This window comes from Mauremys reevesii, linkage group 1 (assembly GCF_016161935.1).
Source record: "Mauremys reevesii isolate NIE-2019 linkage group 1, ASM1616193v1, whole genome shotgun sequence".
NCBI lineage: Eukaryota > Metazoa > Chordata > Testudines > Geoemydidae > Mauremys > Mauremys reevesii.
In genome coordinates, this window is record NC_052623.1 from 228201086 (window position 1) to 228223157 (window position 22072).

Here is a 22072-nt window from a genome sequence, read left to right on the forward strand (position 1 = left end):
CTAGAGAAGGCAGGTTGAAAAAATATGCCTTAAGAACATAAGAACAGCCATACTGGGTCAGACCAATGGTCCATCTAGTCCAGTATCCTGTCTTCCAACAGTGGTCAATGCCAGGTGCTTCAGAGGGAATGAAGAGGCAATCATCGAGTGATCCATCCCCTGTCATTCACTCTCAGCTTATGGCAATCAGAGGCTAGGGACACCCAGAGCTTGGGTTTGCATCCCTGGCCATCTTGGCTAATAGCCATTGATGGACCTATCCTCCAGGAACTTATCTAATTCTTTTTTGAACCCCGTTATACTTTGGGCCTTCACAATATCCCCCACAAAGAGTTCCATAAGATGGCTGTGCGTTGTGAAGAAGTAGTTCCTTTTGTTTGTTTTACACCTGATGTCTATTGATTTCATTGGGTGACCCCTAGTTCTTGTGTTATGTGAAGGGGTAAATAATGCTTCCTTATTTACTTACTCCACACCAGTAATGATTTTATAGACCTTTAACATATTTCCCCTTAGTCATCTCTTTTCCAAACTGAAAAGTCCCAGTCTTTAAATCTCTCTTGAGGTGGAAGCTGTTCCATACCCTTAATCATTTTTTGTTGCCCTTCTCTGTACATTTTCTAATTCTAATATATTTTTTTTTTTTTGAGATAGGGTGACCAGAACTGCATTCCATATTCCAGGTTTTGGCATACCATGGCTTTATATAGTGCATTCTGATATTTACGGTCTTGTTATCTATTCCGATCTTTCTTGAGTGGTAACAGTTAATTTAAATCTCATCATTTTGTACGTATAGTTGGGATTATGTTTTCCAATGTGCATTATTTTCTGTTTATCAACATTGAATTTCATTTACCATTTTGTTGGCCAGTCACCCAGTTTGCTGAGATCCCTTTGTAACTCTTCACAGTCTGCTTTGGGCTTAGCTATCTTGAGTAATTTTGTACCATCTGCAAATTTTGCCACCTCACTTGTTACCCCTTTTTCCAGATCGTTTACAAATATGTTGAATAGGATTGGTCCCAGTACAGATCCCTGGGGACTCCGCTATTAACCTCTCTCCATTCTGAAAACTGACCACTTACTCCTACCCTTTGTTTCTTGTCTTTTAACTAGTTGCTGATCCATAAGAGAACCTTTCCTCTTATTCTGTGACTGCTTGCTGAGTAACCTTTGGTGAGGGACCTTGTCAAAAGCTTTCTCAAACTCCGAGTACACTATATTCACTGGATCATCCTTCTCCACATCCCCTCAAAGAATTCCAATAGGTTAAGTATCAGAGAGCCATTGTAGTCTGGATCTGTAAAAAGCAACAGAGTCCTGTGCACCAGGCACATGCGTCTGACGAAGTGGGTGTTCACCCACGAAAGCGTATGCTCCAATACTTCTGTGAGTCTTGCCGCAGGACTCTTTGTCACTTTCTAATAGGTTAGTCAGGCATGATTTCCCTTTAAAAAAATCATGTTAATTTATGTGTCTGATAATTCTGTTCTTTTCTATAGTTTCAATCAATTTTCCTGGTAGTGAAGTTAGGCTCACCAGCCTGTAATTGCCAAGCTCACCTCTGTAGCCTTTTAAACAAAAATCAATGTCACGTTAGCTATCCTCCAGTCATCTGGACCATTTAAATGGTTATATACCATGCTTAGTAGTTCTAAGTGGACTTGCACTTGGAGTGGCAAGTGATGAGGTTGTGATGGTCCTTTGTTCCTGTGGTCATTCATTCCACAGCCTTCGACTGGCCCCTGAGAATGCTCTGTCTTCAGCACAGATGAATTTTATCTGTATGGTAGGAAGTTCCATTCTGCCAGGGGAGCGGAGCTGCTGAGTAATAATAACAAAGAAATAGTACTAAAAGGAGTCACATAATTTAGAAATATGTTGTTTCCTGTGTGTTAGTTGATTATAAAGCCTTGGTTCTTAACCTGGGGTACACCCCCCCCCGGGGGTGCGAGATGCCCTTTCTGAGGGTGCAAGACGTGAGATTTTTTTAGAAGGTAAATAATTGAAAACACAAATTAAGCACAGGCACGTAAGTACAACTATTTTGTTTCATCAAACCTATGTATTAACATTATACAGTTTTTAATGATTACTGTAATATACAAACAAAAATATATCTAGGTTTAAGGGATGCAAGAACATATTTTGATTTTTATAAGGGGTGCGAGAACATATTTTAAGAATCAAAGGGGTTCAGGCTGCAGTAAAGGTTAAGAACCACTGTTATAAAGCAATGCCAAGTGTCAGATCATTGCTCTCTGCCTGTCCTGTTCCAGTATAATGTCTTTCTAACATGTGCCTGAATGTAACCCACAAACTCGTTTACTGCTATGATAGGAACTACAGCGGAGGAACACTTAATTCAGCTTCTAACCAGATTCTTTTCTGGGTCTCTAAAAGTAACCCTTGGGTTTCAAACTGATATCCTGCTGAGCCCTTACCGGTGGTCTGTGGGGAGCTGACTGGCCACAGTGTGATGACTTTCCACCTTGTTTCTAGCTTATAAATAGCACGAAAGGAAACTAAAAATACATTTAAACACTTTCCTAATATTGCTGTTCCATGTGAGCAATTTGCTGCAGATGCCACAGGGATGTTATGCAATTGCACATGGAAGGGGAGGTTGATCCATGCTTTTGTGAATGGGAAGGGAGGGTGTACACGAGATAATCTCTCTATGAAAAGGATTGAGAGCCCCTGCTTTGATGTCAGTGTTGCAGTGCATGCAGCTAAATACTGGTGGCTTTATCACAACCAATCATGTGTGGATGCTATTTTTGGAAAGCACAGCATGGAAATATGGCACATGTAGCACATGTGAATTAGGGAAGTGTCATCTATTTTTGGAACTTATTTGCATATGTGCTGAGTCAAGGTTTGTGAAGCTCAGCAATAGCCTGCACCTAACAAAACTTGCTGAAGCAGATTTCAGAAACAGTGTCAACTTTAAACCATTTTTGACTTTATGTAACTCCTTTTCCCACTGACTTCAGTAGCTTGTGGCTCTGGAGAGGGGCTAGTGGAAAAGCCAAAATATGCTGCAGAATGAGGGGAGGAGGCAGAGAAAAGGAGAGGCACAGTAGAGAACAGAAAACAAAATGAACAGCCAAGGGTTGAAACGCCAAAAAGGCATTAAAAGCATGCAGAGGGAAATGCAAACTGTGCACAGCAGAATTACTGTAGTCTGCATCCTATTGTACACCCTATTTCTGGGGTGCAGCCATTAGAGAGACTGCAGCAGAGACAGATATGGAGAGTGGGATGGTGATAGGAGAGTCACAAATGACACTGTCTCCTATGGGTCCAATCAGCAACCCCTACATCCAGTGCAAACAAATAGATTACCAGACCATACTCCTAGTGAGAAAAAGATGCTGGCTGTGGTCAGAAAAGTAGCTGAGTGGGGTCAGTCACTATGAATGAACTCTGTGAGCAGAGGCAGATTAAGATTTATTGGGGCCCTGGGCACAAAACATTTGGGCCTCACTCACACCCTGTGATGGGGCCCCGCCCCCCGCTCCTCCCCTCCCCTCCCCCCAAGGCCCCACCTCTTGGCCTGCCCAGAAGCCAGGCTGTGCTAAGACCTATCCGTGGAGCCCGGGCGGCTTTAGGGAGCCAGGACCTTCCACCTGCCCTGGGCGGCACACCCTGGGAGCAGGAGCATGGGCCAGGGGCTGGTCTCGGGCCTCCTGGGCCTCTACCCAGGGCAGGTGAAGGGTCCAGAGCTCTCCACAGCAGCCCGGGCTCCCTGAACGGCTCTTACTATAGCCTAGGGTGACCAAACGTCCCGTTTTGGCTGGGACAGTCCCCTTTTTAAGCCCTGACCCAGACTTCCCAACCTTTTTTGGCAAAACTGGCATTTGTCCCATTTGCTCTTGCCAGCAAATGGGACAAATGCCCAGTTTTGCCAAAAAGCGGCTCGGGGTGGGGGAAGCGGTGTGGCTTGGGGGGAGGGAGTGGGGAGTGGAGACTTGTGTCAGCTCTGTGGTGGTGGTGGAGGGGAGGGAAGGCATGGACCAGCTCCACGCAGGGGATGGATGCTTGGACCAGCTCCGTGTAAGGGTGGGGGGAACAAGGGGCTGGGGCCAGATCCTTGTGGGGGAGGGGAGAAGCGAGGGGCCAGGGCCAGCTCCATGCAGGATTGGGGGAATATGTTCATCCTATTACAGCTGGGATCTGGCTTCCAGGTTGGCTAGGGGGTCGGACCTCAGGGGGAAGAGGAGGAGCAGGGGTGGGGACCCCCGAATTGGCTGGGGCCCTTGGCACAAGCTTTGTGGGCCCATGCAATAATCTGCCATTGTCTATGAGGGTCATGGGGCATATGATCATGCACGACTGAGGATGAGTAAGAGTACATGAGATGGGAAGGCTGAATGGATAGTGTGTGCTGAAATTGCCTCAGTCTGTCCACTGTAGTTCAGGCTTCTTTTACAACAAGGCCAGAATGCATGTAAGCTGGGTGGAATATACCACACAGGTGATTAGCTCCATAGCCACACCTTCTATTGGGCTATCCACCTCTACTTTCCAGCAAGCATGATAACTTAGAGTGCAGCCATGGTGTGGTTCCACAATACTTTTCAAGTTCCCTCATAAACCCTTGTTTTAGGGAACTGTTCGAGGAACTGAGGGATAAGTACCCACAATGTACTTATACCACATAAGCTGAAGGGAGTACTGTGTATGGAGAGGCTAGCTGGCTAGTATGGACATATGTTTTTCTCAGACAGAAAAATGGGAGCTGAAAGCAGAAAGAGTCTACTTCAAGTTCAAGGTGGGTAGGGTCTTCCATTCATTCACTGTGGGAGGAAAGAATGTTGGCTCTGGTAAGGACCCATGTAGCAACCTGTATGGAAGATGGAGGGAGAAGCACAGGTTGCAGGAGGGAAAAGTTTGGAGGAGGCATGAAGAAGTCAGTCTGTGTGCACATGGCTTCAGTGCTAGGTGCAGTTGCAAGCTCTGCGTAAATAATTTCCTTAGTAAAGAGCCAGTTTAGTTTCACAAGCACAGAGTCCTCTCATTTTATTACCCAGCACACAGTACATGAAACAACCGTGATCTCTGGCATATATGTGTATGGGCAGGAACATCGTAGTACATCTACCACCAGACTGAGCACTGGCCACAGACTCACTTATGGAAGCAGCAGATGAAGCCTGGGGTGAAAATGTCTTGCAAGCTTCAGATCAAAACCAACACCTCTACAGTGGTGTTCTTTGTGTCAACATTATGCAACATCTGCCCTGGCTGAGTTGACTGTGGTGATGGAACCTGGTACCACTAGATCTAAATGCATGAGTAATTAGCACTTGGGCCCAATGACCAAGCCAAGTAGCTTGAAGGAAGTAGAAGACTCTTTATGTGGCCCAGCCACTAAAAGAAGAAAGCCACACTCTCAGTGTAGATTTACGAATACATAGAAGGAAAGAACCCTAATACTCCCTGATGGGCGGCCTCCTTAAGGCCCTGATCCAGCAAAGCAAATCTTGTATATAAATGCCTAACTTCAAGTGCACAAATAGTCCCATTGAAGTAAATGGAGCTGCATTGATTTATACTAACTAAGGATGTAATTTATTGTATAGAGAGGTTTTTTTTCTCCAACTTTAGACAACAAATGCAAGAGAAGCTATCCACTAGTGTACGTAGAAATGTATGCTTTCTAAATCAAGCACATGACCTTCTTTTTGGGAATGTATAATAACCCAGTCAGCTGGGGCACAGGTACAGAAAGGCTTGCTGACTGATACTCCACTGTCCCAGTCTTAGGTTGCTGGGCTACACCAGAGGTTGCTTTTTTAGAAGATTAGAGTTTGGAAGCCTATTATTTCTGTTGGCACTGGCACAAAAGTGCCATCTCTTGATTTGTACAGCTGGCATGGCTCCGGTGCTCACAACATGCTTCCATTTAGCAAGAGAATTCAAAACAAGTTGCCTGTAATGACATGCAGAAATTACCTGACATATGAAAAACGGGACAATACTCTGGATTTCTTGAAACAAAAACAGATACATTAGCAGGTTGTGGTTTAAAAAAAAAAGTATGCTGACTCCCCTAATAATGTATTTTTAAGGCTACATCTACCGTGTATTCTTCTTTTGGTGCCATGTAGAGCATATACTGGGGTAGCCCTCTTAGCATTCGCATTGATTTAAATAGCAATGTTGATGGTGAGGCACAACTTAGGCTGTCTACTTGCCCAAGGTGTGCCTCCTCCTCCAGGCTGCTATTTTTAGCCATTTATTGCTCCACTGCCTCCCAGCTGTGGGAGAAGACTCCAGCAGCTCCCCGCTGCCAGAGCCCTTCACCGACACATGTAGCTCCACACTGCAGTGTGGATACAGCTTGCATTCCACTGCAGCATATAGCTCCACATACCCTACATGTAACTGAGCATGGTGTGTAGCGTAGACATGGTTTAAGAGTAGCATTCACCCCCAAGGGGAGGAGCAACACAATTGCATTTTGAGGTTGGGCAGGGCTGCCATCTGTTGGTATGGGTCTCAAGACTGCCAGCCACCTCAAGTCTAGGCCCATTTTACAGAGTTGGAAGGCCTGAGGTCACATAGGAAGTCCATGGTAGAGCAGAGACTTGAACCCAGGTCACACACGTATTAGGAAAGTGGTGGTAATCACCAGACCATATTTCCTCTCATTTTGAGGTTATGAGTGGGCTCTAAATGGTACGTATGCCTGGTGCTAGCCCTCTGCATAGGCTGAATATTTGAGCGCACTGCTGTTTGGACATTTGGGAATGTTTACCACACCACTCTTGAAAACCCTTAATCATATGAGTAGCCCTTCTTTACTCATGGGACGTCAATAGGACTACTCAAATGAGTAAGAATGACTCAGGTAAATCAGGGTTGCTGGATTTAGCTCCCTGTGCCGTTACTCACTTGTTCTGTGTTGTATCAATCACTTTTTGCTTGGTTAAACAAAAGGTCTTTAAAAAGGCAAACATTGAATGACTCTGTGAAGCCAAACCCCACAAAGAATATGGCTGGAGAATAGAGGAAGTTCAAATGGTGATTTCTGATCTGTTTAATGGCTACTGAGTTGGACAGGAAAAGCCACAGAAGTTTGAATTCATTGTTCCTGCATGTGGTGGAAGCAGTGTCACTGGATTGTCATGTAACATATTTATCTTTGAGAATTAAGGCCTTACAGAAATGTAATGGGTACAGGTTTGTTATTAGCCAACTTGGTGACCTTGGGCAAGTCTCAACACTCTGTGCCTCAGTTTCCCCATCTGTAAAAAATGGGGATAAAGACACTGTCTCCTCTTGTAAAGCACTTTGAGATCTACAGAAGAAAAGTACTATATAGGAGCTAGATATTATTGTTACTGCACCGAAAGAAAGGACGTGACATATAAAGGGTAGTCAGAGACACAAAATGAACGAGTAGAGCAATATATAATAGAGTTTATACCACAGCTGGTATAAATCTGCATAGCTCTTATGTCTTACTGTCTTCAGTAGAACTATGTCGACTTACATGAGTTGAAGATTGGGCCCTAAAAATGAAAGTAAGTGAGGCGAACTAACACATTTTTTGATAAAGGCCAGGAGTGGTTGTGATACACCTTTATCCCGATATAATGCGACCCAATATAACACAAATTCGGATATAACGTGGTAAAGCAGCGCTCGGGGGGCGGGAGGGGGCGGCTGCGTGCTCCAGTGGATCAAAGCAAGTTCGATATAATGCGGTTTCACCTATAACATGGTAAGATTTTTTGACTCCCAAGAGCAACATTATATCGGGGTAGAGGTGTACCTATTTAATCTATCTAAAACACTTACAAAGTGCCAATCATTGTAGTGCCAGGGTGTAAAGGACAAAGTTAAAAGTAAATATAATAGATACACGTGGCTCTGTGGCTGCTTAATGTGAAATCCCTCCTCTCCCACTCTTGTTATTGCAGGTAGGCTACTGTGAAACAGTGGGACTTGTAAAATTAAGGCACATTTAAATCTCTTCCAGTATTTGGATACTACAGTCATGAGTGCCAAGATACGAAATTAGATGGATAGAAAGATACATAAATTGGGCTCTCCCTTCTGTGGGAGCTATCATTGAGGATACCTGGCCAACAGCTCCTCAGATTTTTACCAAGACCTTTACAAGACCTTCAGTTAACCTAACCTGAGATTCAAGCTTGTAACTAAATCTGAACAAAGATGAATTTTGGCTCATTTTGAGTTTCATTCTGAAGGTTGCTCCCATCTCTACTTATATTCACCTTGGTTTGGGCACTAGAGTTCAGATCTCTCTTGACTAGCCTCTTTTAGTCTATATAGATCATCAACAGTTCCTTAGTTATTTATCCAGGTTATTTGTCTTAATACCAACAACCCACACCCTCATGCTTCATTCTCACAAACCCCACTTATCTTGGGTAGTGTTCATGTGGCTGACATGGTCTGCTGTGTTCAGAGGAATGAGTCTCAAACCAGATGGTTGCAAGTTTAACAAGGAACTTATTCAGAGCTATGTACCAGTCATGTTGTTGTCTCTTAGATGGAATGGAATCAACAACAGCATAACTGCAAACCCACCCACCTACATTCCAGTGCCGCATGGTCACCAGGGAGGATCGCAGAATGCCCACCTGTCACACACAGCTCTGCCATGCTACCTAATTTTATAGCCTGTAGCAAATAGAGATAAGATATTATTATTTTATGTAATAATACCTAGCTCTTATCAGCAGATCTCAAAGCAGGTCAGGAGGCCAGTATCAATAGCCCCATCTCAAAGATGTGGAAACTGAGGCACAGAGAAACAAAGTGACTTGCCCAAAGTCATACAGCAGGCTGGTGGCAGGAGCTAGAAATAGAACCCAAGTCTTCTGAGTCCCAGTCCAGAGCAAAAAAAACAGGAGTACTTGTGGCACCTTAGAGACTAACAAATTTATTTCAGCATGAGCTTTCGTGAGCTAAAGCTCACTTCTTCGGAGCGATAGCTGCTGGGCAACACTGACTTCCCATGTAGCATCCGACGAAGTGGGTATTCACCCACGAAAGCTCATGCTCCAATACGTCCATTAGTCTATAAGGTGCCACAGGACTCTTTGCTGCTTTTACAGATCCAGACTAACACAGCTACCCCTCTGATACTTGTTCCCATGTAGCAGTTTTTTCTACATAGATCTCAAAGCCCTTTACAAAGGTGGACAAGTATCATTATTTCCATTTTCCAATTGTGGAAATTGGGACAGAAAACTGAAATAACTTTCCCAAGGTCTGTGAACAGAGACAGGAATACAACCCAAATGTCTTGACTCTTAGCCCAATACCCTCTCTACTGCACTATGGTGCAAAAATAATTTGAGATAATAATGCCAATACTTTATTTCTTCCTCTTTTTCTTTCCCAGCAAAGCTGTCATGAGTTGCTTCAGGTTTTCTCAGGTGTGTTGTTTATTTTATTTTAAATTTAGTTACTGAAGGATTTGTCTGCATTATTTTTGAGCTCTGGGAGGCTCATCAACAGGTAACTATGTGTCTCCAACATGTGGTGTACCTCATCCTGGGCACTAAATGCCCCAGTAACAGCTATTTGGGTGAAATCTGACAATCACTACATTCTCAAAAGAACTCACACAGGAAAACCTTAAAAGGTAAAAGTATGCCATCACCTGTGGGTGAACACTTTTCACAAAACAAACAGTCCATATCTGAGACCTCTGTCCTCATTCTCAAAGGAAACCTGAACAATACCTTCAAAAGTCGAGCCTAGGAGTTTAAATTCATAACTTTGCTAGACACTACAAATCATGGACTAATAGATGCACAGGTTTTATGGCTTATTACATGAATCGATGACTAACCCTGCCCCCTCCCCCCACCACCCATGACTGCAGAGGTGTTAACGGGCCGCTTTGCCTTGAATGGACCCTTGAAATGTGTAACTACTTATGCCAAACAATCTGTTCCACCTTGTATTTAGTTGTGACACTCAGTACATTTGCCAGACCTGAAGAAGAGCTCAGTGTAAGCTCGAAAGCTTGTCTCTTTCACCAACAGAAGTTGGTCCAATAAAACATATTACCTCACCCACTTTTTCTACCATGTTGTGTTTCTGGTGCCCAACTATAAATCTAAGGCCATGTCTACACTACCGCTTATGTCAGCAAAACTTATATCGCTCAGGGGGTGTGAAAAAACATATACTCTGTCTCTGAATACTAAATGTGTTGTTTTAATAAATGAGCTAATTTACAAAGACTAGAATCAGAGAGCATGATCCAAACCCATTGAAGTCAATGGCAGGCTTTCTAATGACTTTAATGAGTTTTGGATCAGACCCATTTTCAAAGCAATTGTCCTTTTTATACAAGTGGATATTTGTGGGAAATGGTTTGTGATAAGTACCTAGCTCTGGTAAGAACTCATCTGTTGTTTGGTAAACCATGATATTTCAGCTGTGTCCATAACAAAATCATCTACTTTTTGGAAACCAGTGTCGGTCTACAGTAAGGGAGGGTTGAAAATATAAAGAGTGAACAGCTTGTAATTGCTGCTGGCCCACTTTGGAACATGGACAAAAGTTGTCTAGTCCTGAGTTCATCATCTCCATTGAGCTGCCTGGGTAGAGAAGTGAATGCCAAGATGTGTATGCATCCCACTCACCAGACTGAAATTCTCCTGGGACCGGGTATACCAGCATCAATTATTTTTTCAGAGAAATTCTATTTTCCTACTATTGAAAACAAAAGCAAGAATTCTGTGGAAAAAGATTAATTGCACATAGCAGGAGGAAGATCTGGAGTTACCTGTCACTCGTTTAGTCAAGCTCAAATTCTGAGGGCAGTTCTGTGTTACCTTCCAGTGAGGAATTTGAAGGATTTAAAGAAGTAATAATTGTGTATGGAATCACATAGAGAGAATGCAAAATACAGAATTTAATGTGCTATGAATTCTGTTGAGAAACTTAGACCATATCCTTTACTGTGGTATAGAGGCTCAAATCCTGAAAGGTATTTGGGCTTTTAACTCTCATTGATTCCCATGGGAGTTAGGCACCTAAATACTTGTCAGGATCTGAGCCAGAGGACTTTCCAGTAATGCATTATGTAATGCATTAAGTTCACCGTACGCTAGCCCTGAGTGTGTTAATGTGGACCAGAAGGGGACAATTAACCTTATATGCTGTACCTGGAGGGCAGCAAGGGATTTATCAGGCCTAATTTCAGATGAAGCCCACCTGTGGGAGACCTGGGATAGGAATATAAAGTCAAGAAGTGATAGCAGGAGGAGACTAAAATAATGCAAGCAGGTATCTGTTAACACTAGAATGGCTTCTGGCACGTATTGGAATACCTGGAAATGAGATGCCTGACAAAGCAGCAAAACATACTCTAAAACACGAAGAGGTGGATATTAAGATACCGTTAAGTAGACGGAAGTTAAATGTGTGGGCACCAGGGAGCTGGCAAAGGAATGGCGCGGACTAAGGAAACAAAAGTGCGAAGGTTCTATGATGTATGCTCAACAATCGGCGGTAATACTATACTCAATGGTCATGAGAGAAAACGTGAAGTAGTCATTTTCAGCGTGTTAGAAGGTCATTGTGCCTTAAGTGATAAGTTAAACTTGTTAAAAAGACGTAAAGACGGGTTGTGTACTATGTGCAAAACCAAAGAAACTGATCATGTTTTTATGGCATTGTGGGCAATATTCTATGGAAAGAAAGCTTCTTTATGAAAAATTGAGTCGGCTTGGAATTGAAGATTTTTTTTTAATTTATTTTCCCTAAAGGGCCTACTGAGAATGTCAGGGAAATGGAATAGTTGAAAAAAGCCTGGCTATATTTCCTTAAGGATACTAGATTGAGTGAAAGTATACATTAAAAACAAGAACAAAAAATGTGGCTAAAAATTAATGAAGAAAGTGGCAGTCATAGCCTCTTATGATGAAGCTGCTGTGCCAAAACCAAAGACAAAGGAGGAGACTATGGGAAAGGGAGGCAGTCCAGGACAAGGAGGAAGTCCAGGGGGAGAGTAAGCCCTTGGATCCTGCCCTAGACTAGGGATCTGGCAAGAAGCCAAGAGGAGTGAACTAACCACAGGGAGTAGAAGAAGTTCTAGTAGCAAACCCAGAGATACACTGGGAGATAGAGAGGAGGGGTAGGAAAGAGCCCAGGGAAACAGCAACCAGGATTGAGGAAGAACAGACTTGGATTGCTATTCATAGAGTCCCTGAGCTGAAACCCACAGTAGTGGGTGGGCCTGTCTTCAGGACCTAGACATGGGATGGAAGACTGTCTGAGGTGGCATCTGGACTGCTTGTCCAGTGGGACTTCGATACACTGGAACGGGGGATTTGATACACTGGCCAAAGGGCTGTGTCTTGAAGAAGGAGCACCTCGAGTCACAAAGAGAGAGAGAAGGCTCGCAGTATGAGCAACCAATAGCAGGGGGAGCCATAAGGGGTGAAAGGTAATTCCCAGACCTAACCACAAGGAGGTGCACCAGTGCTGTGTGGAGCCCTCAAAAGATATTACCTTGTCCTCACTCACCTTCTGTGACTATCATTTGTCAGATGTGTCCAGAGGTGAAAGTAAGCTGGTACACGCCGGTACGGAGGACCGGTAAGAAAAGGAGACTGACTGAGGGAGGGAAAGAGAAGCCTGCTCCCTGCATAAGAATAGTTTAAATTCAGCTGTTCCCTGATGGTTCAGCCTCCAGGGCTAGGTTTCTGGCCTCCTTGTTAATTTCACTCACAGTAGCTGGGGGGAGGGGTTCGAGGGGAGGGTGTGTTTGACCATGGCAGGGGCACTCCCTGTCTGCCCCTGGGGATGAGGGGATCTCTCCTACTAATATACACAACAAATACAAGCATTTGGCTGCACAGCTTAAATCAGGGGTCTCAAACATGCGGCCTGCGGAGCTCTTCCCTGCGGCCCGCGGAGCTCCCCAGGGCCACCCAGAGGGGGGGGCAAAGGGGGCAATTTGCCCCGGGCCCCGGGCTCCGCAGGGGCCCCCAAGAGAAAAGCGGAGGCTCCCGCCTCCGCCCCTCTCCTGGAGCCTCGGTGCATAGAGCGCCGAGTCTCCGTCCGAGCGCCTGAGCCCCGCCCCGATCCGAGCCGTGTGGGGAGGGGGCGGGGCTGCGAGCTCTGGGCTGAGCGCTGCGCTCGGCGTGGAGCTCACAGCCCCGCCCCCTCACCACGCGGCTCTGAGCGGGATGAAGCTCAGGCCTCGCCGGAGACGCGCTCGGGTAAGGGGGGGGGGAAAGCGGGAGCCGCCGGGGCCGGGCCGGGGCCTGGGTGGGAAGCGGGACCCGCCGGGGCCAGGGCCGGGCCATGGGGGGGGGAAGGGAAGCGAGACCCGCCGGGGCCAGGCCGGGCCGGGGGAAGGGAAGCGGGACCCGCCGGGGCCGGGGGAAGGGAAGCGAGACCCGCCGGGGCCGGGGTGGGAAGCGGGACCGGCCGGGGTGAGGAAAAGAGGGACCCGCCGCCGCCGAAGCGCAGCCCGGTCTTCGGCGGCGGGGGGCCCCTTCCGTTCCGGGACCCGCCGCCTAAGTGCCCCAAAGACCCGCGGCGGGGACCTGAATATTGAAATACTCAAATTTCCAGGAGGGAAATTTCCAGGAGGGAGTGGGGGAGGAGTGGGGAGCCGCGCGCTTAGGGGAGGAGGTGGAGAAGAGACAGGGCAGGGGTGGGGCCTCATGGAAGGGGTGGATTGGGGGTGGGGCCAGGGGCAGCAAGGGGGCGTGTCAGTGATGCGGCCCTCGGGCCAATGCACTAGTCCTCATGCGGCCCTCGGGGTCATTTGAGTTTGAGACCCCTGGCTTAAATCCTGAGCTAATAAAAGCAGGTGGAAGGGGAAAACTCACTGTCACATTGGTTTCTCGTCTCCTCCCTCCCCCTCCTCCAGCCAGGCTGCAGGCAAGGCTCTGAATTCCTCCCCATTCCCCCAAGCAGGGGTTTTCCTCTAGGCTCTAGCTTGCAGTAGACTGGCTGAGATGCCTGCTATTGCTGCCTGCAAAAGAACAGTTTAAACTCAGCTGTTCCCTGTGCAGTTCCCTGTGCAGTCCCAGAGTTAGGAGCAGTTTCTGGTATCCTTGTTAATTTTACTCCCAGTTGTTGTTGGGTGTATGTGACCATGGCAGGGGTAGTTCTTTTCTGCCCCCGGGATGAGGGAATCTCCTAAACACAATCAAAATCAGGAACCATTTCCAAGTTCAAATCTAGCCCATTCCCTCCCCAGCAGAGGATCATGGTTGTGATGTCCAAACTGCTTGCAGATCCTCTTTGAAATGTTACTGTTTAAAAAAAAACAACACAAAAAACATGGAGAACATGGTGGAAAGGTGTGTCATGATGATTAGGGTTTATTTTGGGCAAAGCAATTTTGCTAAAGCAACCAAAGATTTACAAGGAAAGCAAATAGCCCCCATAGACAAAACCACAAAGGGATTGGAGGGGAAAACTGAATATTCAGCGAAATTATTGTGCCTCCTTTGAAAGAAATAGTAGTTTTCATTCCGATCCACCCTCTTTCTATATTGATTTAAACACCTGAAATGTCCTTAGGACAGCGGGTGCAATTTCAGATCTCTTTTTGTTTTGTCCTGCCTGCAGACTGCAGAGGCTGAAATTGATAAAACTTTCTTTAAATATCTTGTATATTTCATGAAGGCTATTCCAGTTGTCCTTCATTCACCCCTGACTTTCTCTTCCTCTCCTCCTCCCCCCTCCCTGGCTCCCTCTCTGACTGGCTGGCTGTGGTTTTTGCCTTGGTTACTTACTCCTTGGCAGACCCAGCCCAGCGGCACCTGCTGGCTTTCTGCAGGCAGCAGCCCACAGGGGCCGATTGCTGGGGTCGCTGCTGGTCGGTGGCAGGCTGCAGCTGCATTGTTTGTGACACATTCATACACATACACATACATATAGTATGTATGTGTATGTATGAATGTGTGTGTCACAAACAATGCAGCTGCAGCCTGCTGCCAACTGCCCCGACCCCAGCAACCGGCCCCTACTATTGTATTTTAGTAGTATTGGAGATCCCCTCATCCAGGGGGCAGAAAAGAACTGCCCCTGCCATGGTCACACACAGCTTGCCCCGCCCCCCAACAACTGGGAGTGAAATTAACAAAGATGCCAGAAACCTCTCTTAACCCTGGGGGCTGAACTATCAGGGAACAACTGAGTTTAAACTGTTCTTATGCAGGAGGCAGTCTCCCTGCTGCAAGCTAGAGGGAAGCCTCTGCAGCAGCTGCTGAGTGCCAGGCAGGGAGAAAGCACAGAGCCTAGCATTAGCAGCCTGGCTGGAGGAGGAGGAGGGAAGACACAGAGAAAAATGTGACAGTGAGTTTTCACTTTTTCAGGCTTATTCCAATAGTAAAGTTTTATTACAGACAGTACTGGTAGTAGTAATAGTAGCTTTATTTTCTCTATCTATGTCATGCAATGGGAGGGATCCATGAAGTACTTAGGAGAGGTGGGTGGGTTGCTTGCGATTGGACCATATGGGTAAGAAATGTAAATTACTTTCACCCCTTCCCAAACCCCAGGGCTCCCAGCCACTTCTGCAGCTGGTAGCTCCGGGGTTAATTTAAAGGGCCTGGCTCCTAGCTTCAACCGAATCCCAGAGCCCTTTAAATCCTGATTTAAAAGACCCAGGATTTAAAGGCCCCACCTCTTCTGATAGAGGCCACGCCTCTTCCAGTTGAGGCCCCTCCCCCTCTGCAGGACTCTGGAGTACCGGTAAGTCCTTTAAGTTACTTTCACCCCTGGATGTGTCTCTCTCCTTCCTCTCTTCCTTCCCCTGGATGAAAATGGCATGTGTATTTAACAAAGAAACAAACTATGCTTGTTGTGCTATATGTTTTTATATGTGAAAGCAGGTCAAAGTGGTGCAACTTTTCTCATACAGACCAGGCCTCACCAATGTTAACTTTATAATAAGAGTAAAAAGTAACACAGTAGATTTTTGTCACTACAGACATGACTCTGAATACACACATGGAGCAGTAAGAAGTTTTCATTTTTACATAATAGAATCTTTATTTTGTTTAAAGGAGGGGGATTACAAAATCTTCTTATTTTATTTAGGTTTCCTGTTGTTTTTTTTTAACTTTGAAATGTCATGGACCCCATTCTATTGCATACTCACATTTCCAACCAGAACCACACTTCAATTATTTGAGCTTCACAAGATGCCTGTGAGATAGGTACGTATTACTCCCACTTTAAAATGGCTAAACTGAGGCACAAGTGGTTGCTACCCCACAACTGAGTCACATAACCCATAAGTGGCTGACCAAGGCAGGTCTAAATGTACACCCAGTCGGGAGCACAGATGTGAGTAGGGCCAGGTCTTGGGATCAACACAAGGGCAGGTGAGCTCTGTGAGAATGTGAAACCAGGTCAATCTTGCAATAGGCTACTTCTGATCAAAACATTACTAGGGGAGGGGAAGCAACAGCAGCCCTTGCAGCACACACAAAGTTAGATGAACTTAGCATAGAACCTAGACAAAGTTATGGTCCGGGAGCAGCACCACAGGTTGTGCTTGACCCATAATATGTGACATATGTTCTTCCCCTCCCTCCCTCCATTACAGATTGTGTACTGTGGAGATATTGCCATGTTTTCTGAAGGAAGGTGCTTTGTGTCCTTGATGTGACTAGTGGCCGTCTCCTCACTTGTGTGTATGGCAGTTGTTCCTCTGTTGCACATTTGTGGATGGTTATTAAACACTGTCTTTGGATATTTTGTGCAGGGCGTCTCTATGTATTTCTGTTTCCATAACACTGTGGCAGGATGTTCTGCTCTAGGTAAAAGTCTTCAGAATATGCTTATATAACTCATGCACTAATGGCACTTGAACCTTCAGTGCATTCAGCTAGTGCTCTGTTGTCAGGATTCTGTGCCAATAACAATGGCGTGAAATGTGAATTTGAGTTGCTATGACTGGTCTCCAGCTGTCATGCTTTCTCAGCCCCATTTCTCACCTGACCGACTGCGTTCTTGTTGATACCCATCTGTGTCTGGTTCTCTGTAACAAGTACATAACTTTACATGAATCATCACTGTGGATGTCCTTTTGTAAGTACATTGCTTGGCTCTAGGGTTATATCCAACCCTGGCTCTGGAAGTTAGCTGATGTCACAATTTTTGCTTGGGTCAGCATCACTAGCCATTAATAAACATGGTTTTACATGGTTAGTGCTGTCAATCCATGCCCTTTTTTTTAGCAGCAGCATTCTTCCTTAAAGTCCCCCTATCCTGGCCACCTTACATGACTGAGAACATTTTGAGGGGACAGTGGGGTTTAAGACACATTCCCCTCTCTTGTGTTTTGGAGTGACTCTGTTTGCCTTAGCAGTAAAGAGTCTTGTGGCACCTTATAGACTAACAGACGTTTTTGGAGCATGAGCTTTTGTGGGTGAATACCCACTTTGTCGTCTGTTTGCCTTATGCCTTTTTTATGTTACAGGACATAATCAAGCTAACACTTTACATATTCCCAGATATCAGGCAAGTTCACACTTGCGCTCTCTCACGTTCTCATGCACACTGATTTAAATGGTGTTAGTAACTCACACACCATTCTGAACTCTGCATGTTTTAGCTCATCTCTAGGTCCGATTAGCTGGAAAACAAAACTGATAATTAGTTGAAAATCAGATAACAAATGAGGCCAGAAGGAAGTTATGTTATGTATAGATTCATTGTTTAATTAATACATTTTCATTTGAATCCTTTGACAGCTGTAGCCATATGGGTCTGGATTCAGCACTGAGACTGGTACAAATTGGGAGTAACTTCACTGAAACCAATGGAAATGTGAGTGGAAGCTGAATCAAGCACCTGTTTATTCTCTTTAACGTTCAGCTACCAGTCCTGCCACCCTTATTCACTCTGAGTAGCACCCACCTCTGCAAGTAGCCCCATAAATGTCTTTGTGTTAGAGCGGTACAGCTAAGCCCTCATATAGGCCTTGATCCAAAAAAAGTAGGTGCTTATCTTTAAGCATGGCCGTAGTCCCATTGACTTCAGTGGGATGGCTCACATGCATCATGTTAAGCACCTGCTTAGGAGCTCTGCATGAGTTGGACCAGTGTTTATATGTGTAACCCCCAAGGAGATGACCTAGATTCCTGGGGCTCTGTCTGCTGGCAGCCCAGGGAGAGGCACACAGTCCCTGGTAGGGAGGGGAGGTCAAGGCAGACTCAGAGTCTGCCTGGCAACCAATAGGGAGTGAGATGCCCTTCCCAGGGAGCCCAGGAAAGGGGAGAAGCCATTTTTGAGTCAGTCTGGAGCCAACCAGGGCAAGGGCAGGACTGGCTGTGTGAGGGGCTGGTGAGTGCCAGGCCTGCATGCAGGGTTCTCCCTGAAACCAAGATCCCCCAGCTGGGCTTTTCCCACTCCACTGATGACTCCAAGTTTGTAGATTTTTGCTGGGAAACTTCCCCAGCCAGGCTGAGTTAGCCCTGCAGCTCCCTAGGTGAGACTAGTCACCACATGGGCAGCTCTGCTCTGGCTGCTAGTCCAGGGCTGCTGCCTGCTGTGTGTGTGTCTGGACGCTGGGCTAGGAGACTAAGTTTGGATTTTTGTGTAATCTGCACCTTGAGCCCTGCACCCCTTTGTGGTGAGGGGAAATCCTGGGACCAGAAGCAGCCTGACTCCTGCCTGAAGAGTTAGTCAGGGAGCTTGTTTTGGGGATCCCCTACTCCCTGAACTGTGTCCTCAAGCCAGGGAGTGAGGGTTTGGTGGTTTTATAACCTGCTGCGTATTAAACCTGTGGAGGGACTCACCACCTTCTCCCACTTGTGAGTCCTTTGGGCTGTACTGAACCCAGTCAGCCACACTGCTAAGCCACTGCTAAGCCACTGCAAAGAAGTTATCATGGTCATAGATCATCAAGGGCCCCAACAAAGTACACCTACCAATGGGACACTAATCTTACATTTGCTACATCAGGTCACGTGACTGGGGAAAGTCACGGGTATTATCAGCGTGGGCACCGGTGACCCTAAGAATAGTGTTTTACCCTGTTATATTATATTTGTCTTCTGTTTAATATAATTATTGTTTGTGTTTGTGTTATTTCTTGGGAGTCTCCAGCTATCTGGCAAGTAAGTGGGGATTACCCTGTGATTAGAATTTTCCGCCCAAGCTGCCCTGGTGCCCCTGCCAGGAAGGAGCGAGGGGGGTGGAGGCACTGCCAAATCATTTCATTGCAAAAAAGAAAAGAAACTCACCCTGCTGAGTGGGTGGTGGGATCCAAAAGAGCCCAGACCTGTCCATCAAAACCTGTAAGCAGACTGGCATCAAAGAAGGTAACCGGGTGGAGAGGGGCACTACATATGGAAATAAAGAGTTGTAGAACTGGAGGTTCACATTTCAGTGTAACTATATTTATTTTAAACCATCATATAGAAACAATACTCTTGCCTTTTAGGTAAACAGGATTGTTTTATGATTATGTATAATATTTTCCCTCTCTCCTAACAATGCCTTCTGTATAATATATGCTGAGTCCCCTGTCTCCTCAAGCAGAGTAAATGCTCTTGTGTGTCAGCCTTACTCGGCAGGTTTGGATTGTTTATACGAATAACATTGCTGGGATGGTGAAAATGGCTGGACTGTAAACAGATAAGGATCAGCCTGCAGAAGTCCTCTTCCAAGAAGCACATTGACGGGCTGATGCAGAACAGGAACTTGTTGTTTATACAGTTCACCATCTGTATCACAATGGCAGAATCCCACTGTCTACGTAAACGGGGAGGCTGCTGCCTTGGTTAGCTGTGCACTCTCCTGATTAACTAGTTATGTCCTTTGAAAATCTTCCACTGTATTTCCCCCCAAAAGCTGAAACCCTGAAGGATTTTTTCCCCAGAGAAAGTGACTTAACGTGGCAGAGCTGGTTGCAATAACTAACGCTGAAAGGATCAGGCGAAGGAAGAATATATAGAAGTGAAGGGCTATTCAGGTTACACAGGAAAGAACAAGGGAAATTAAATACTGCATGTGGCGATAGCCTCATGCTGAAAGCACACACCTCCAAGAGTATCAGTGGCACAACTGGGCAGCAGTTCCCAACAGCTTGGAGTAGAGAAAGGCTTGTCAGTAATTGGCAGGCCTGTTAAATTGCTTCTCAACCCTGACCAAGCTGTGTTCATGCTCACTGCTCTCTTTCTTGCCAGCCACTGGGATTCAATCAGAAGGCCAACTGCCTGTAGGTTATGTAATCTGGGATTTGCCATCCCACGGTACACAGGGTGCCATGCTAGCAAATGTCATCTTGTACTGTTACCATGATAGGAGCACTGCAGCTGCTGATAGAGCTGGCCTCCCCACTTCCATAGGGAGGGTGCTGGGGAGTAGACTAAAACCCTGCATTTCCTTGTTGTTCAGTCTGGGAAGCTGGGAGTCGTGAGAGGCATGTAGATGGATGTCCCCCAGGAACGGGGGAGCTAGGAGTGGGAGCTGATTCGGTGCTTGGTTGCAGTAAGCACAGCCAACCAGTGAATCCAACACTGGCAGCTAGGATTGCTGTGAAAATCACCCAGCCTTTAATTACCTCACTAGCATCTTTCTCACCTTCTAGAAATGTGCTGTATAAATAATAAACAAACACCCACTGGAGATGAGGAAACTCAGGAAGCATAAGAAACCTCCAGGAGGTTTTCTTGAGGTGGGATGAAGCAGGAGAGAGTCTCATACTACCCAATTATAGCTGTATCCGTATATGAACTATACGATGCCCCTTTCACCTTTCATTATGCTGCCGTATCTTCCTTCAGGTGGTTCACTGGCATCTCCTGTGGCATCAGCTTTGCTCTTCTTACAAGTTAAATATATAATTTCACTCCTCTTTCATCTGTTTCAGCTCTCTGCAAGGTAAAAACATCCTTCACACTGCTACTCACCAGCTGTCTGCAGCACTGGCTGGACAAATAGAGAAGATGGGGCAAATCGTCCTGCTCCTCTGGGGCATGATTATGGTGTGTTTATATGATGAGCCAAATTCTGATCCTCCCCCAGGTGGGGAACTGTACCTTTAAGAGACTCTGACATGAGCCAGACATGGAGGACCTTGTGAACAGTAGAATTGGTGAGAGTTGGTTGAAAGTAATTGGAATTTTTATAATTTTTAATTGAAAATTTTTGTTTAAAAATAAAGGGAAAAAATCTGAAACTTTTTTTTAAGAATTTCCCTCTCCTCCCCTCTCCCCCCGCACCATTTTTACCAGGTCTACAAGTGGCTTAATTTTCCTGCATGCAGGGGGAGAGGATTTGTGGAGCCAATGCAGGGAGTGTGCAACCTCTGTATGTGCTCTGATTCTGGGAAGTTACCTGTGTGTCATGGCACATAGGGAATTTGAAGGTGGGGAAGCAGGGATACATAGAGCCCTGCACAGATACAAAATTTGTATCTGCATCTGATCTGCAAACGTGGTCTGCAGATATCTGCAGATTTGCCGGGCTCTAGAGATAGGGCTAGTGCATGCAAAGGTCATTCCTCTCAGTGGAAGAGGCTGAAGGAATAGATAGTACAAAGGGTACTTCAGCCTTGAAGCCAGGGATGTGGCCTGGGACAAAAGATTATTTTGCCCAAGATTCTGAGTCAATCTTCTTCATACAGGCCAGCTGCTGAGTCTGATTCTGGAGGCAGGATACAGAGCTAAGTGAACAAATCCATGCAAGGGCATCAAACTGTTAGTTGTCTCTTTTTCTTGGTTCAGAGTATCCACCATTCCTGACAGAACCATGTTGACACATCCCACCCTGTACGACAATGTATGTACCAGTCTATTCTAGGACACTTGAAGCATCTACATCCCAGTGCCCAGCACTGTTATTGAGAGTTAAGTCAGGGTTTAAGTTTTCCTCCAAATAGTTACTCCCATCTCCTGGGAGAGTTGTGGTCTGGTCTACACTGTGTGTGTGTGGGGGGGGTTCGAACTAAGGTACGCAAGTTCAGCTACGCAAATAGCGTAGCTGAACTCGAAGTACCTTAGTTTGAAGTACTTACCCGTCCTCACGGCGCGGGATCGAAGTCCGCGGCTCCCCCGTCGACTCTGCCACCGCCATTCGCGGT

At 45.9% G+C, this 22072-nt stretch overlaps 1 protein-coding gene across 1 annotated transcript in view; it reads left to right on the top strand.

Moving 5' to 3' along the window:
• The window catches only part of GALNT8 (polypeptide N-acetylgalactosaminyltransferase 8), a 355437-nt gene that overhangs the window by 324405 nt on the left and 8960 nt on the right, over positions 1–22072 (top strand). Inside the window, exons 17-18 of the mRNA XM_039539226.1 lie at positions 17736–17811; positions 20861–21085. The gene's annotated coding sequence lies outside the window, so the exon portion shown is untranslated. The remainder of the gene's footprint in view (positions 1–17735; positions 17812–20860; positions 21086–22072) is intronic.